We start from the raw sequence: 15787 nt of genomic DNA, 5'->3' as shown, positions 1-15787 counted from the left end.
GAATCTACCCTGCTGAGAAGCTGAGTGGATAGAACATGAGCCTGGGAGTTACAAGGACCTGGGCTCTAATCCTGGCTCTGCCACGTGTCTGCTGTGTGACCTTGGGCAAGTCACTTCATTTCTCTGTGCCTCAATTACCTCATCTGGAAAATGGGGATTATGGATGTAGGCCCCACATGAGGCAGGGACTGCATCCAACCTGATAACCTTGTATACACTCTAATACTTAGAACAGTGCACTTAACACATACCATTATTATTTTTAATACCAATCTGTCGTAATCTCCCAAGCACTTAGTACAGTGTTCTGCGCATGGTGAGCACTCAATAAAATCCACTGATGATTGACGATCCATCTACAGTGGGCTCCGGTGTCTCTTAGGGCTAGAATAGTCACTTCCTGCACTGTTTCATCGGTGATTGTCTTATGACGTCGAGTCGTTTCCTACCCATAGTGAAACCACAGACACATCTCTTCCCGAACGCCCCGCTTTCCATGTGCAATCATTCTGGAAGTGTGTCCTTAGGTTTTCTTGGTAAAAAATATGGCAGCAGTTTACCATTTCCACCTTGCGTGCGGTAAACTCGAGTCTCCTCCTTCAACTCTTTCCCATGCTGCTGCTGCCCAGCACGGGTGAGTTTTGACTTGTAGCAGATTGCCTTCCACTCACTAGCCACTGCTCAAGCCAGGAATGGAATGGATAGGCCTCTGTGTGACTCTCCTTCTAGTAACCGAGACTGGTAGAGTCCTGGAAACTCTCCAGGTGTGACCCTAAGAGGATTCCATCAATGATATGCCTGATGTTATGTCAGATTTTTCAATCAATTTTTTTTATTAAGTGCTTACTATGTGTAGAACACTGCACTGTGTTCATTTAGTTCATTTAGTGAGAAGCAGCGTGGCTCAGTGGAAAGAACAAGGGCTTTGAAGTCAGAGGTCATGGGTTCAAATCCCGGCACCGCCACTTGTCAGCTGTGCGACTTTGGGCCAGTCACTTCACTTCTCTGTGCCTCAGTTACCTCATCTGTAAAATGGGGATTAAGACTGTGAGCCCCTGTGGGACAACCTGATCACCTTGTAACCTCCCCAGCCCTTAGAACAGTGCTTTGCACATAGTAAGTGCTTAATAAATGTCATTAAAAATTTAGTCTCACTCTCTGTTTTTCATGCAGTTCATTGCTTGTTCACAAGTCAATTATCAAAGAATTAATTTTTGATCCTACAAATCTGAACAAAGAGCTTTAGGAGTTGTCCCAAAATACCCTTCTTCTATCTTTAGTTCATTAATTATTTGCTATCTCATTTATTAAGTGCTCATTATGTGTCAAGCACTGTATTAAGTCCTGGCATAAATATGCAATAAGACAATCTCTGTGTTAGAGCCATGCAATTAAAATATTTAGTGTTCACAATCCTTAGGTCATTTTTTATTTATAAGTTCTTTGTTGAGTGCTTACTGTGTGCCAGGCACAGGGGTAGATGCAAGCTAAGCAGATTGGATACAGTCCATGTCCCACATGGGGCTCCCAGTTTTCATCCCCATTTTCCTGCTGAGGTAGCTGAGGCACAGAGGAGTTAAGCGACTTTCCCAGGGTAGCACAGCACACAAGTGAGAGAGTTGGTAATAGGCTTCAGATTACCAGCTAGACCTGTGCTCTTTCCACCAGACTATGCTGCTTTCCACAACGTTTGCTTTTTTTTATTGTCAGGTGTGATGAAGAAATAATAGATTTTATTAGTATATATGTTTACATGAAATACAGATATCTGATGTAAAGGGTAGCTTCCACTTCAAGTTTTCCTTGATTCTGTAAATGCTGTTTTGTTTCTCCACTTTGGGTCGGTCAGCTGTTTCTCCGTCCTCTCAGAAAACCTCCTGTCTGGTACAAATCAGGAGCCAAGAACCAATTGCAATGAAATTCTACAAAAGAAAATGAAAAAAAAAAACAACCCAGTCCTTTAGAACCCCTTGAAGGGGACACATTTTCCCTTTGTCTTTAGCATCTGCTTCTGGCAAGAGTAATTAGGGCAGTCCTTTGAGTCGTGCATTTGAGCAAATCTGAATGTCTTGCTTCTCCTTACCAAAGAAACTATGTATTGCTTCTTGTAGAATATTAATCCACTTAAACACATTCTCCATGTGCTCTGCTTGCTCTGCATCGTCACAATAAACATTAAGTAGATATTGTTGGAAAAATAGCCCTTAAACCTTTCAGAAAGCTTTCTCTCACTCTGATATCCGTCACAGGTTTTGTTACTGCCACAATAGCAGAATATAGTCTCTCCTCAAAGGGAGATTATTACTTTCCATTCATAACATTGGAAGAGCCTGTCAGGCAAAATGTGAAGGCATCAGTGAATTATTATACATTTTTTCTGATGTCAGAAAGATAGACACTATATATGATCAAGATGACTATTTATGCCACACACACGGTTTTAATTGTGTGAAATATTTTATTGTGACTTGAATTGAGGTTCACCTGAGTAATTCTGGTCAGGAAAGAGCAACTGTAATAACTGAGAAACAGCATGGCATAGTGAATAGAGCACAGGCTCAGGAATCAGGAGGTCGTGGGTTCTAATCCCAGCTCTGCCACTTCTCTGCTGTGTGACCTTGGGCAAGTCACTTCACTTCTCTGGGCCTCAGTTACCTTTTCTGTAAAATGGGGATTAAGACAGTGAGCCCCAGGTGGGACAAGTACTGTGTCCAACCCGGTTTGCTTGTATCCACCCTGACACTTAGTACAGTGCCTGGCTCATGGTAAGCACTTAACTAATACCATGAAAGAAAGAACTGCAATAAAATTTCATTTATATCACTTCAATCAGGATTCATATTCCCAAACAATACTTGGTATAAAGGAGCAAGACAAAAAAGGGAGGTAAGAAAAATCAATCATCTCAAATTCTTATTTTCACTCTGGCACTAGGAGGAACTTGAGAGACGACCTATTAAACAGGTCAAGGGCAAAAGGGAAAACTTCACAATATCTCTGAATCAGTGATTTGTGAGGGTGAGATCATGATGGAAGCAGACAGGCAAATTCTAAAGGGTGGCGGATAGGTTTCCAAAGTTCACCACTGATGGGGGAGAAAGGAGGAATGGTTAATTAGCGATTTTGTGTGGACAAAAATTTCCAAAGAGAATAAGTCTACACTAACAGATAATCCAAATGATTCAGAACCCAAATCATTGGCCAAATATATCAATCAGTTTTATTTATTGAATGCTTATTTGTGCAGAACACTGCACGAAGCGTGTGGGAGAGCACAATACAATAGAGTTGATTGACAAGTTCTCTTAGAGTCTGGAGTGGGAGACAGATATTGAAATGTTATGGGGCTCTCAGGCTGAAGGTTGGGTGAATATTAAATACATAAAGGGTAGAGATGCACATAGATGATACAAAAGGGAGAAGGAGAAGAGGAAATTAGGGCTTAAGGAAGATTTCCTGGAAGTGGTATGATTTTAGTATGGTTTTGAAGATGGGGAGAGTTGTGGTGTGTCATATTTGACAGTGGAGGAAGTTCCAGAGCAGAGGGAGGGTGTGGATAAGGGGTTGATGGAGAGATAGATGAGATCAAGACCCAGGGAGCAGTCTGGTTTGTTGATTGCTTAAGTGATGCTGAGGAGTTTCTTTCTGATGCAGAAGTGGATGGGCAATCACTGGTGGTTCTTGAGGAATGGGGTAAACATGATCTGAACATTGTTTTAGAAAAGCGATCCAGGAAACCCTCTCCCCCTCGTCCCCCTCTCCATCCCCCCCATCTTATCTCTTTCCCTTCCCCACAGCACCTGTATATATGTATATATGTTTGTACATATTTATTACTCTATTTATTTATTTTACTTGTACATATCTATTCTATTTATTTTGTTAGTATGTTTGGTTTTGTTCTCTGTCTCCCCCTTTTAGACTGTGAGCTCACTGTTGGGTAGGGACTGTCTCTATGTGTTGCCAATTTGTACTTCCCAAGCACTTAGTACAGTGCTCTGCACATAGTAAGCGCTCAATAAATACGATTGATGTTGATGATGATGATGATGAAAGAGAGAGAAGTAAGGACTAGAGAGGGGAAAGGAAACAGGGAGGTTAACAAGGAAGCTGATGCAGTAATCAAGGTGGGGTAGGGTAAGTGCTTGGATCATTGTTGTAGCAGTTTGAAAGGAGAGGAAAGGATGAATTCTAGAGATGTTGTGAAAATAGAACCGATAGGATTTGGTGACAGATTGAATGTATGCGTCGAATGAGAAAAATGTGTTGAGGATCATGCCAAGTTTATGGGCTTCTGAGAGGGAGAAACGTGTTGTTGTCTACAGTGAGGGGAAAGACAGGAAGGGAGGGTTTGGGTGGGAGATATAGAATTCTGATTTGGACATGCAAAGTTTGTGGTATCCTGAAGACAGGAGGAAATGCAAGATTTCAGAGAAGGAAAGAGATCAGTGCTGGAGATGTAGTTTTGGGAATCATCCTTATAGAGATGGTAGTTGAAGCTGTGGGAGAGAATGATTTCTCCAAGGGAGTGGATGAAGATGGAGACTAGGAAACCCAGAACTGAACCTTGAGTGACGTCCACATTTAGAGAGTGGGAGGCAGAGGAGGAGCCTGTAAAAGAAACCAAGAAGGAGTGTCCAGAGAGATAGAAGACCTATTGGAGAACATTGTCAGTGAAGTCCAGGCTAGACAGTGTTTCCAAGAGAAAGTGGTGGCTCACAGTGTTAAAGGCAGCCGAGAGTTGAAGAGGATTAGGGTGGAGTAGAGGCCATTGCATTTGGAAAGACAAGAGTCTTTCATTATAATAGGAGGGTTTCTATGGAGTGAAAGAGACAGAGGGCAGATTGGAGGGGGTCAAAGACAGAATTGAAGCATTCAGTCAGTCAATAGTATTTGAGTGCATAGTCCAAAGCACAGTATTAAGGGCTTGGGAGAGTATAGTAATAATAATAATGGCATTTATTAAGCACTTACTATGTGCAAAGCACTGTTCTAAGCACTGAGAAGGTTACAAGGTGATCAGGTTGTCCCACGGGGGGCTCACAGTCTTAATCCCCATTTTAAAGATGAGGGAACTGAGGCCCAGAGAAGTGAAGTGACTTGCCCAAAGTCACACAGCTGACAGTTGGCGGAGCCGGGACTTGAACCCATGACCTCTGACTCCAAAGCCCGGGCTCTTTCCACTGAGACACGCTGCTTCTCTACAATAGAGTACAATACAATACAATTGAGTACAATAGAGTACAATGCAACAATGTAACAAGACACATTCCCTGCCCATAACATGCTTACAGTGTAGAGGGGAAGACAGACATTAATATAAATAAATAAATTATAGATATGTATATAAGTGCTTTCGGGTTGGGAAGGGGGAAGGAATAAAAGGAGCAAGTCAGAGCAATGCAGTAGGGCGTAGAGCAGAGGAAGGAAGTCTGGTTTCAGATGGCTAGTTGTCTGGTTTATACTAGGCATCCTGCTTCCAACTAACCTGTCCCTTGACTGATCATGAGCCATCATAGGTTGCCTTAATGCATGGCATTTTTATTTTCAGCACCAAGGCTACATCTTCTATGGCTCTTGCCACCAGATTCTATATTGAGAAGCAGCAGTCACGTGCAAAGGAACCAGGGAAGGGAGCACATTGATTTTGAAGTAATTGGGAGAGGGGCAGGGAGTGTCCAATGAAATCATGAGGACTTCCACATTAAGAGAGTCTGTTTGACATTACAATCAATGTAATTTATGCAGGCACGCCTTGGGATCTCTGGGTCTGAGTGTTATCACTGACTACCCTATTCAGGTGCTCCTTGGGGACAAGAGAGTAAAGATTATTTTCTATGAGCATAGCTATCTGCTTCTGTTGCCCTTCTGGGAAGTGCACTCTAAGTCAACCAGCCTAGCAATTTCCAAGCTTCATCTTGCATGAGTTTTTCTCCTTTCACATCAGCATCATAATCCTGGCTTCCATCCAGACTTACTGAAGGGGTCAACTTAAAGGGCCAATGACTTCTTTGACTTCTCAGAGTATGAAGAATGGCTTCAATAAACCTACTCATAATAGGTTTTACTTTGGGCCTAATGGCTGCAAAGCAGGGTACCAAGGGCTGGAACATAATACACTGGCGAGAGAGAATTAGCTATGGCATCTGACCCCCAGGGGCTCACAATCTAAGAATTAAGTGGGGAGAAGGGACCAGTGATAAACACATAAGTAAACTATAAAACATTAAAGCAAGAAGGACGGCAATAATCAGAAAAAAAAGAACAAGGGTAGAGTTCCGTGCCTAGAGGAGCAGAGTGCTACCTCCACAAGGCCCAGAGTCCACAGTTTCAGTCCCAGCCACGGCAACCGCAATAGTTAGCCATAGTCACCATTCTCTTCCCAAAGGTTTATTTTGTGTGTAGCCTAAACGTTGCCACTGCTTCTCTCTTCCCCCTCTATTTCGTCACAAGGCAGGTCTGGAGTGAGGTTAAACTGAGATCCAATTCACATAGAAAATAAACACTCAGTGAACCAGACAGGTGTTGAAAATTGTACTATGAACATGGCTGTGAATAAAGACCTTCTCCAAATATAGGTGAATTTCTTTCCCTACTTTAAAATTTTTATTTCCCAGTTCAACTTTCCATCTCTGATTTATGAAGACTACCTCTGGCATCTTAATTAAACATTAATCTTGACCTGTCTTTTCTTCCCAGTTATCCTGGCCATCACTTTCTTAGTGACCTACCCATATTCCTATTCAGTTTGGAGTCGATTCCTTCAGAATAATTTTCATAGACTTAGGAAATGTCCTTCAATTTATTTTAACCAGAAACCAGAGTTAATGGTACACATTCATTTCCATTCCAAAAGTCTAAACGTTCAATGAAATCCAGTTCTCCAAGGGATTAGTTCTAAATCTTCAAGTCATAAAACAAAATAAAGGGCTCTATGGACACCTTTCTTTATGCAGAGATGACACATTCAGTTAGTTGCCGGGGGTCAGGATTAGAGTACAGAGATGCTGTAACATATAGGGTGATGTCTATGTTAAATATGAGCCAATCTGGCCGCTAGAACTTGATTGATTCAACTCTGGTTTCCAATATCTGCCCATCTCCCTTTTTGAGTGAAAACACAACCACAAAGATCACACATACACATGTTACATTGTAAACTCCCTTGGGGCAAGCGAACATGTCACTTCTTTGTTTGGCATTTTCTACATTGATTGGGATTAAGTAGGAGCTGAACTACTAACAGCACACACACACAGTGAAGTAGAAAAAAAAGGACTAAATGATACAGACTAGAATAGTAGATATGGAATTTCTCCATTCTGGGGATGCTGTCACTGAGAGTTTTATTCTTTTCTTCTGCTTCCTCTCCCCACCCTGTCCCCTGAGCACTATCCTGCTAACCTAGTGGGTGCTCAGCCTTGGAGAAAAGTGATAATCCTACGAAAGCTTGTAAAAGGCCACAGAGGGTGTGACAAAAGTGAAAGCTTGTCAGTCACACTGGTGTGTGGAACCCTGCCAAATACAAGCACTGTGCCAGAAAAATCATCAGCCCAGACTTTTCTCCACTATATTTCTTCAGGTACAGTATTTTAAAGTTCTATGAGGTTTTTGTGATGTTGTGACTGCTATAGATAATAAGAAATACACAGATTATAGTTTATTATGGACCGGGAACATGTCTGTCAATTCTCTTGGATTGTCCTCTCTCAAGCGCTTAGAACAGTGCTCTGCACACAGTTAGAGCCTAGTAAATACCTTTGATTAATGTGGCCTTATTACTCATCTACAAGTGGCTTCTGGCTCATGACAATGTTATGGATGGATTTGGTTAATGTGGCGCCGAACAAAATTACAGATAAGTTCTCTCTGGCTGTTCTGCATTCAGAACTGAGGAGCAGCATGGGATAGTGAAGAGAGCACAGGCCTTAGGAGTTAGGTCGTGGAGAACCCCGGCTCCTCCACTTGTCTGCTGTGTGACCTTGGGCAAGTCACTTCAATGGGCCTCAGTTACCTCATCTGTAAAATGAGGATAGAGACTGTGAGCCCTATGTGTCCAACCAGATTTACTTGTGTCCACCCCAGTGCTTGTTACAGTGTGTGGCACATAGTAAGCACTTAATAAATACCATTATTATTAGAATAGGAAGTGCCTGTACAGAGGTGACACTGGGAAGGAGGACGCAATGACTCTGGAGCAAGGAGGTGGGTATCTGTCTCCCCACTTCTAGACTGTTAGCCCGTTGTGGGCAGGGATTGTCTCTATTTGTTGCTGAATTGTACTTTCCAAGCAGTTAGTACAGTGCTCTGGTGCTCAATAAATACGATCAAATGAAATAATGGAAGAAACCTCCCCCGGGGAAATGTTTTGGGTTCGAGGGAACAAATGGACTTCCATATGATGTCATGTGAAATGTTGCATGTGCATGTGGGGGTAAAGTTGTTAAATTGGCAGAGCGTTTGGCACATTTTTTCCGACCTCAGGGCAAGCAAATGTCTGTTGTGACCCAACGTGCAGAAATTTTTAGGGACAGGGCTCTTGAATTAGCACTTGAGTAGGGTGACAGGGAGTATCCCTTGAAGTAAGGAAGAAAATTATTTTCTCTGGAAACTCTGAAGACGTTACTGCCAATCATCTCTATGCTACTGAGATATTTTGCAAGTTGTTGGAAACAAGTATCCAATAGATTTTGAGCTCCTTGAAGACCAGTTCATGTCTTTCATGCTTATTAAAATCTCCCAAATTTCTAGCACCATGCCTTGCACTCAGAAGGCACAAAGTAGTAATGTAAGCCATGAATGAATGAAGTGCCTGAAATTTTGCCTTCTCTCTTTCTCCCACTATTCACTGCACCCTTTCTTACTTTGTCTTACTCCAAAAGCACCTAGCCCTAAGAAGCCCTAACCACCTTTGCTGCTTAGAAGGGTATTTCCTGTACTTGCTAAACCCTTTGAAGTCAAAATTCCCCCCAAATCTGTGACATGACTTTTTATGTACAATGGAAAATGTTAGAAGGCTGCTTTGGGTTTACTTATTCAGCCAGCTCAGGGATATTGGGATCTTTTTTATTTTACTCCCAGAAGTAAAATTGACTTGTAAATGGTATATGGATTGTTTTATAGCATCCTAGAGTAAGGCAGTGTAGATTTTTTGAAATTCTGTTAGACAACATGATTTTTGCATTTTTCAAATTATTTTTCTATGGAAACCAAATCATTGGTTTCATCAATTTTTTCTTTCTGTAAAGATGGGACCAGGAGCATGGAAGAATGGGAAACTGTAGTTGTAGACAAGAAAATAAGAACAGATAAAGAGAATCTGTTAATTAATCACATTGATGTAACCTGTAGCTGAAAACATCCTATATTTCAATCTTCTTGCCCTCTAATGAGGTAAACTCATTTCAGAGTCACTAATTTCAATGAAATTTGAAGAGATACATATGGGGTGGTACTCAACTGCAAATATCAACAAGTTAACTCTCAAGTAATCCTCAAGATTCAGTGTATATGTATGTGTGTATATATATATATATATATACACATAGAGAGAGAGAGAGAGAGAGAGAGAGAGAGAGAGAGAGAGAGCATTGTTAGGAGTGAGTTATAAACAGCCTAGATGAACGAAGTGAACCACTTACCCAATTACATAATAAAACAAAACTTGGTAGAGCTGACAATTTCTGAAAACATTTGTCTTAATTTTAAATGAACCTACCATGGATTCTTTTCTCCTAGTATTTTGCTTTGAAAATGACATATCATGCACAAAATGATATCTAACAGCAGTACCAAATTTTTGGAATGGAATAGAGTCACGATGCTCAAATTCTACTTTGGAAATTGGCCCCTTCCTGCTCTTAGAATTTATATTCCAAGCTCCCAGAGTTTATCCCGTCTGAACAGTTGAATGTTTGTAAAGAATCTCAGTCTCGTCAGACTATCATGGTCACCTAGATTCATTGTGCCAAGGTCTCATGGCCAGCTACATGTGTCCTTCACTGTCTGAGCCTTTATTCTTCATTCAAAGTGATTCTGCCATCACTGCCAATTCTGATGGGTAATAAAACCATAAATTTCTTTGAGATCGTTGAGTTTTCGATATTGCATCCAAGCATATTTATAGTTCCTGAAATAATAACGACCTTAATTGTGCGGTGGGAATTTCACACAAATATCCCATCATAATCTATATCATTTTATACACACACACACACATTTATTGATAACAAGGAGTAGGGGTATTATCCCTTGTTTGTATTCCCTCAAATTGATATCTCTGGAACCTGAGTATTGGAGGTGAATATAAAAAGTTCCTCAGAATGACATTTATTCTAGTCACACATGGTGTTGAGGTCTTCACTGTGTTTCTCAGAAGTAACTGAGCAGTTCTCTGTAGGCAGAGCCCAAAGGAAATCATGTCCATTTCATATAATCCTTGATTAAAGCTGATTAAGTTAGGAGCTGCTATATTGAAAGAAGTGGAAAGAGGAAGTGGCATAGATGCTGAAAAGACCTGGAAACTGTGGGAGTTCTCTGGTTTCTTTGAAATAAATTCAGTGTTAATGCTTGGAAAAGTTTAATTCAATTACGACCATATTTGTTGCCTACTAGAATCAATCCAGTAATTTGTGGTATTTATTGAGTCCTTAGTGCATGCAGAAAAGGGTCTATATTTGATTTGTGATGGCAGTAGTAATAATAGCATTTATTGAGCTCAATACTAAGTATTTAGGACACTCCCTGCCCACAAAGAATTTACACTCTTAATTTGGGAATTTGCTTGCTAATCAACTCTTCTAGCCTAGAAAATTGTTTCTGCAGAAAATGGCACTGAGGACAACTTTGAATGGGTGGAGGGACAGGGATCATCTGTAAACTTGCTGTTGTTACCTTCTCTCCCTTTCTTTTCTCTCTTCCCTAGTGTGGATCAAAACATATTGTCAGAGTGGGAAAAAAAATTCTGGGAACTCCTTGTTAATCAATTGGCCAGCTCTTTCATAAATCAGTATGGGGAAGGTAATACCGTACTTTGTCCTGAGATTCCTTTTTTCTTCAGGCAGGGCCTAGGAGTTGGGGAACATTTGGAAGGGAAGAAGCAGCGTGGCCTAGTGAATTCGGCATTGGCCTGGAAGAAGAAGACTTGAGTTCTAATGCCAGCTCTGCAACTTGCCTGCTGTGTGACTTTGGGCATCAAACGTCTCTGTGTCTGTTTCCTCTACTACAAAATGGGGATTCAATGCCTGCTCTCTCTCCTTCTTAAACTGTGAGTCCCATATGGGACAGGGACTGTATCCAGCCTGTTTAACTTGTGTCTACCCCATCACTTAGAGCAGTGTTTTACCCATAACGAGTGCACCACACCCCTCTTAGGATCGCACCTGGAGAGTTTCCAGTATTCTCCCAGTCTCGACTATGGGAGGGAGAATCAAGCAGAGGCCTGTCCATTCCATTCCTAGCTCGGGCAGTGGCTAGCGAGTGGAAAGCAATCTGCTACAAGTCAAAACTCACCTGTGCTAGGCAGCAGCAGCACGGGAGAAAGTCAAGTTTACTGTGCGGAGAAGTCAATGGTAAACCACTTCCATATTTTAACCAAGAAAGATCTACGGACACACTACCAGAATGATTGCAGGTGGAGGTGGGGCGTTAAGGGAGAGATGTGTTCATGGAGTCGCCGTAGGTCAGAAATGACTCAATAGCATAAGACAAGAGAAATGCTTAACAATTACCATAGAATACATATGCCCTTTTAGTTCCTGGCCAAACCAGAATTGTTGTGGAAGCAGAGAGGTTCCACAGTGGCCAGGCCACCACCTTGATTGATCCAGATTGTTGGAAAATGAAAGTTAACATTGAGATGCCTTTGGTTATTTGGGGTTGGGCTTGGGGGGGCAAGGTGGCCGACTGGAATTTTTTGTGCTATTTCTTGAGTGCTTACTATGTGCCAGGCAGTATTCTAAGTGCTGGGCTAGATACAAGCTAATCAGGTCGGACGCAGTCCCTGTCCCACATGGGGCTTACAGTCTTAATCTCCATTTTACAGATGAGGTAACTGAGGCACAGGGACGTTAAGTGACTTGCCCAAGGTCACACAGCAGATATGATTAATGTAGCTCAAACCATTGAGACAATGGATGAGGCAGCGAGACATTGCAATCTCTCATCCAGTCATTCTGAAGAGTTCTCCAGATAAACAGGTCATAGTTCAAAATGATGATAATCCAATGCGTAACATACAAGCACATGCTTAGCCTGTGCAGTAGATTGGGCGGGAAGAGGAGTGACGAACACTGCTCTGCCCTCAGAGAGATGCTCACAGGAACAATAGACAATAGCCTTGTGAGCACAGCTGTGGAGGTTTGGATCATGCAGACAGTAGAGACCCATCTGCAGAGGGTTCCCTTCAAGAAGGAAGGTAGTGAGGGAAGGTCTGCCTGGGGACCCAGGAAATAAAACCGAAGAAATGTCTTTTGCTGTTGGATAATAATAATGATGGCATTTATTAAGTGCTTACTACGTTCAAAGCACTGTTCTAAGCACTGGGGAGGTTACAAGGTGATCAGGTTATCCCACAGGGGGCTCACAGCCTTAATCCCCACTTTACAGATGAGGGAACTGAGGCACAGAGAAGTCAAGTGACTTGCCCAAAGTCACATACCTGACAAGTGGCAGAGCTGGGATTTGAACCCGTGGCCTCAGACTCTGAAACCCGTGCTCGTTCCACTGAGCCACACTGCTTTTCTGGATACCCAGAGGAAGATTCATCAGGGACATGAAGCAACATGTAGATCTGCTCCAAGCCAGTAACAAAACCCACAGACATCGCTTGCTAATGGGGAACAGGGACAGGAGCCCCTTGGGTTTCTGGCTAATACAGATGAATAAGAAAAGTCTTGGAACCCATGAACCACAGCAGTAAATGTGGTATCCAGTCCCCATCATCCAGGATTTTGAATTAGACCTCTTCCAACTGGAGAAGCTCTGAAATTTTTGTCTAATACGCATCAATTCCAGATATGGAACTGCCTGACTTACACTCCCCAGTTAGAATCCCATTTCCGTTTCCAAATTGGGGTTCCATGTCTCCAGGAAACATTCTTCAAAGTATGGAAACTGGGTAAACAAGATCAACTGGAAGCAAAAACCCAGTTCCTCAGGGTGATGGCCAAACCGGGGGTTTTTGGGAAAGCAATCTGGCAGCTCTCCGGAGTCTCTCCGGTCCCATTTCTCTTTCTCAGGCTGGCAGTCAGGTGACACAAGTGGATTCTCCAAGTCCCCTGAAATAGACCGGAAATAACGGAGAGGCCAACCTGCAGCCAAATATTCATAGGCACCTGGCAACTTGGTGGGCTTCTGAGTCAGAGCCTTGGTGTGGGTTGTCCCACGTGATAATGTGTCTTCGATATCTCCAGACATAATAATAATAATAATAATAATGGCATTTATTACACGCTTACTATGTGCAAAGCACTGTTCTAAACGCTGGGGAGGCTACAAGGTGATCAGGTTGTCCCATGGGGGGCTCACAGTCTTCATCTCCATTTTACAGATGAGGGAACTGAGGCACAGAGAAGTGAAGTGACTTGCCCACAGTCACACAGCTGACAATCGGCAGAGTTGGGATTTGAACCCATGACCTCTGATTCCAAAGCCCGGGCTCTTTCCACTCAGCCACACATGGTATTGTGGCCTTTGTACAACTGGGAAGCATTATATTTTCTGTCTCATTCATTCATTCAACCGCATTTATTGAGCTCTTACTGTGTGCAGAGCACTGTACTAAGCGCTTGGGAAGTACAAGTTGGCAACATCTGGAGATGTTTTTTCTTGATTTCAAGCTCACTCCCTGTAATCTAACTTCTACTCTCTAGTACCATGTATGGGAGAAGCAGCGTGGCATAGTAGATAGAGCACGGGCCTGGGTATCAGAAGTGAGTTGCCCGAAGTCACAAAGCTGATGGTTGGCGGAGCCGGGATTTGAAACCCTGACCTCTGACTTCAAAGCCTGGGCTCTTTCCACTGAGCCACACTGCTTCTCCTGGGTTCTAATCCCGACTCTGCCACTTGTCTGCTGTGTGACCTTGGGCAAGTCACTTCCCACCCCCAATTAGTACAATGCCTGGCATATAGTAAGCACTTAATAATAATAATAATAATAATTATGGTGTTTAAGTGCTTACTTTGTGCCAGACACTGTACTAAGCATTGGTGTGGATACAAGCAAATCGTGTTGGACACAGTCCCTGTCCCTCATGGGGCTCACAATCTCAATCCCCATTTTACAGATGAGGTATCTGAGGCCCAGAGAAGTTAAGGGACTTGCCCAAGGTCACACAGGAGACAAGTGGTGGAGCCAGGATTAGAACCCATGACCTTTTGACTCCCATGCCCGTCCACTATCCACTATGCCATACTGTTTCCCAAATGCTATTATTATTATTATTCTTTAGTGCTTAGTATGTGTGAAACACTGTTCAAAGCAATGGGAGTACATAGAAATTAATCAGTTTGGATACAATATGTGTCCATTATTGCACTCACAGTCTAAGGAGGAGGGAGAACAGGTTTTGAACAACCATTTTACAGATGAGGAAACTGAGGCCCAGATAAGTTAAGTGACTTAACTTATGTATGAAATACTGTTCAAAGCAATGGGAGTACATAGAAATTAATCAGGTTGGATACAATACGTGTCCATTATTGCACTCACAGTCTGAGGAGGGAGAACAGGTTTTGAATAACCATTTTACAGATGAGGAAACTGAGGCCCAGATAAGTTAAGTGACTTGCCCAGGGTCACACGGAAGGCAAATGTCAGAGGTGAGATTAGTGCCTATGTTCTCTGACTCGTGAGGTTTTCTATTTGCACTAGGCCTTGCTCTTTCCCAAACTTCTCACAGTTTTAAAGTTCAGTGGTTTCTCCCCATTGTTACTTCTCCTATCGTTACTCCAGCTGGTGACCTCTGTATATCACTGAACTGGGAGCACTGGGGAAACTGAGAGCAAGGGGGAAAAGATGATTGTGATGGTAGTGACAGAATTAAGGAGAGTGGGTACAAGCTGGAAGGTCAAGAAGGTGAAACACATTTATTGGAGAATCCATCAAGGAGATGGTTAGAATAGTTCATATAGTACATCCTCAAATAGTGTTAATAAAGACAGTGAGGAAGGTGGACTCAATATACAAAGTCATGTTGTGAGAAGCAGTGTGGCTTAGTGAGTAGGTCATTCGCCTGGGAGTCAGAAGGATCTGGGTTCTAATCCCAGTTCTACCTCATGTCTGCTGTGTGATCTTGGACAAATCACTTAACTTCTCTGTGCCTCAGTTATCTCATCTGTAAAATGGGGAGAAGAGTGTGAGCCCCATGTGGAACAGGGACTGCACCTAACCTGTTTAGCTTGTATCTATTCCCAGTTCTTAGAACATTGCTTGGCACATAGTAAACACTTAACAAGTACCACAATTATTAATTATTTTTATTATGTTTTGGGGCAAAAATATCCTTTTTCTAGTGAAAGAAAACACATGTTGAATCGATAACTGCTCTTCCTCTATTAGGGTTAACAGGGTTGGTTGGAGCAGTGGTCAGAAATCAGGGGAATACATCAATCAAACAATCAATTAGTATTTATTGAGCACTTACTGTGTGCAGAGCACTGTACCAAGTGCTTGGGAAGTACAAGTTGGCAACATATAGAGACGGTCCCTACCCAACAGTGGGCTCATAATAATAATAATAATAATAATAATAGTATTTGTTAAGCACTTATTATGTGTCAGTCACTG

At 42.3% G+C, this 15787-nt stretch overlaps 2 non-coding genes across 2 annotated transcripts; one reads left to right on the top strand and one right to left on the bottom strand.

Annotated features, from left to right (window-relative positions):
• Positions 1 to 644: 644 nt before the first annotated feature.
• LOC119920445 lies at positions 645 to 782 on the bottom strand. The gene has a single exon (XR_005448191.1). It is a non-coding gene; the product is annotated as a small nucleolar RNA SNORA7 (small nucleolar RNA).
• A 10581-nt stretch (positions 783 to 11363) lies between these two features.
• Positions 11364 to 11501, top strand: LOC119920243. Its single transcript, XR_005448001.1, has one exon. It is a non-coding gene; the product is annotated as a small nucleolar RNA SNORA7 (small nucleolar RNA).
• The last annotated feature ends 4286 nt before the right edge of the window (positions 11502 to 15787 follow it).

The sequence above is a fragment of the Tachyglossus aculeatus genome, chromosome X1 (genome assembly GCF_015852505.1).
Source record: "Tachyglossus aculeatus isolate mTacAcu1 chromosome X1, mTacAcu1.pri, whole genome shotgun sequence".
NCBI lineage: Eukaryota > Metazoa > Chordata > Mammalia > Monotremata > Tachyglossidae > Tachyglossus > Tachyglossus aculeatus.
Note: the sequence above shows the minus strand (reverse complement) of the source record. Positions and strands in the feature narration are given on the sequence as shown.